This window comes from Tupaia chinensis, unplaced genomic scaffold, assembly GCF_000334495.1.
Source record: "Tupaia chinensis unplaced genomic scaffold, TupChi_1.0 Scaffold148367_1, whole genome shotgun sequence".
Lineage (NCBI taxonomy): Eukaryota > Metazoa > Chordata > Mammalia > Scandentia > Tupaiidae > Tupaia > Tupaia belangeri.
The window spans coordinates 171,697-174,435 of NW_006208217.1; positions in this window are offsets into that span (position 1 = coordinate 171,697).

Here is a 2,739-nt window from a genome sequence, read left to right on the forward strand (position 1 = left end):
ATGGAATTTTCTGCTTCCCGATGGTTCATTCTCAAGATGAAACCTCTGTACAGAGAGAAGATGTCCCCTTAATCAGTTCTCCCATTTTCTTTATAGTTGTGAACTTCTTAATATTTTTCTGTATGGCAGCCCAGTACACAGCTAAAACTGCTAGCCTTCCCTGCTGCATGTGACTAGATGCTGGGCAGTAGTTGAAGCTGCATTGCATGTAACTTCTGGATGTGTCCTTAAAGGGAAATTAAATGTCCTTTCTTTTCTGCTGCCTAGAATGTGGCATAATAGGTGAAAATTAAAGAAAATCTTTGAAAATGTAATATAGAGAGAGGGAATCAAAACACATTTAATAGGGACCAGCACTTAGTGTAATGGCTATGTTGCTGAACTCCCATGTAAGCCGACCATGGTTCGAGTCCCAGACCCAGTGGCTTAAACTCACGCCGGGCGCATATGCGTGTGTGCCCAAGATCCCGAGAGGAGAATGGAGGAGAAGGGACTGTGGTGTGACCATCCCCCCTGGGGGGTGATTTCTCACTTTCTATCTCTCTGTCTCTCTCTGTCTTTCTGGCGAGCGCACGTGCCCTATAGCAAAAACATCTCAAAAAAAAAAAAAACACAAAAAAAAAACACACACACATTTAATAGACACAAAAATGAAGTTACCTGCTGATGATAATGTATATGTGTATATGGTAATGCCTTTGACGTGAATACTATGCACCGTATTCGTGCTGGTAAAAACCACATTGCACACAGTAAAGATGTACAGGGATTAAATGTAAATTTTAAAAAACGTTTAAAGAAAATGTAATATGACCTACATGGGAGGAAAGATAGAATGAACTGGGGTTCTCAAAAGCTTCTTGGAACTATTCTACTGCACAATAAAGTAATGTCTATGTGTGTGTGTGAAAAATAAACTTTTTATCTTTAAACCGTGTATATGTTGGGATTTTGTCACTTGTATTTGGATCTAATCCTAACTGATGCGCCTTCCCTGTGAAGATGGCATTTATGGTATCTACAATTGAATACTCTGTTGTGAGGGGAAGTTTAAAGTCCTGTATTTGTGAGTTTGACTGCTGCCACTCTTTCTGTGCTTTAGTCTCATCGGGATCTCTCATTTTCTCCTCAGCAATCACTTCCTGCCTTAATTTCCCACCCTTCTGTATTTAGGTGCCATGGTTCAAAATTCTGAGTATTTCCCCATTGTTTTTCTGACACATATGCTTAGCAAAAGCCCCAAGTATGTATGAATTCTCATACTATTTTTTACATTATCAGCTTAAAATGATGTAAAAATCCACAACACGGGTCACTGATACATCCTTACCTGTTTAGTCACTTCTCACAACTTGGATTCCCACACAATCTGGTAATCCTTTCATGCTCCAGTCATTCCCATTCTCTTACCTTTGCATCCTCAGTTTCGTAAATATGTCACTTTCTTTTCCCACACTATCTGGTAATCCTTTCATGCCTGTCCAGTCATTCCCATTCATTCTCTTACCTTTGCATCCTCAGTTTCGTAAGCATGTCAACTTTCTTTAAGCTTTGATTAAACACTTCTCCCTCCTTGTTTTTAATCTTTTACTGTGTCCCCTCTTTATAAAATAGCAATGATAATAACAATAATTAGAACCTATCAAAACAATCTCATCTTTTTTTACAAACCTATCTGTGCCTCTACTAACTCTGTTATATTAAGAAAAGTATCCCATCTCTACATAAGAAACACCAATCCTCTGTTCTTTCCATCTATCCTGTATCAGCTCTTTCTGGCACTGGAATCAGTCAGTTTTCCCTTTCATCATTTCTACTAGCTCCTTCCCATGAATATCAAAACTTTCAAAATTTTGCCCATCTTAGAATCATAATAATGCAATTTTTCATTAATTCTATAGTCTCCTAATCATCTTTCCTTCCATAATCAAACTTCCAAAAGAGTCTTCTAAAAACTGGTTTTTTTGTATCCCATTTCCTTCTCAGTAGACTCCATGTTATGGATTGAATTATGCCCCGCCCTGCTCCATGCCACCAAAAAATAAAGAAAAAGAGAAAAGAAAGAAAGAAAGAAAGAAAGAAAGAAAGAAAGAAAGAAAGAAAGAAAGAAAGAAAGAAAGAAAGAAAGAAAGAAAATGGAATGCAGGAACGAAGAGATAGAAAAAAAAAAGGAAGAAAAGGGAAGGAAGAAGAAAGAGAGAGAAAGAAAAAAAGAAATTCATAAGTTGAAGTCCTAACCTCTATTTCTCATTACATGACTTCATTTGGAAACAGGATCTTACAGATATAATTAGTTAAGATGGGATCATATTGGAGTAGAGTAAGCCCATAATTCAGTATGGCTGAGGTCCTTATAAAAAAGTGAAATTTGGACACTGACAGTGCACACATAAAGAATGCCATGTGAAGGTCGGAGTTTTACTAACACAAGCCAAGGAATACCCAAGATTCTGGCACACTACCAGAAGCTAGGAGAAAGATGTGGAACAGATCTTCCCCTAGAACCTTCACAAGGAGTAAATCCCTGCAGACACCTTTATCTCAGACTTCTAGCCTCCAGAATTTTGTGACATTAAACTCCTCTTGTTTATGACCATCGGTTTGTGGTACTTTGTTACAACAGTCCTCGCAACTTAATCCACTTTATTAGTCTCTGAAGAATTTCTGGGAACCAGCAGTTAGAGTAATGGCTGTGTTGCTGGACTCCCACGTAGTCGACCGCAGTTCGCGTCCCGGACC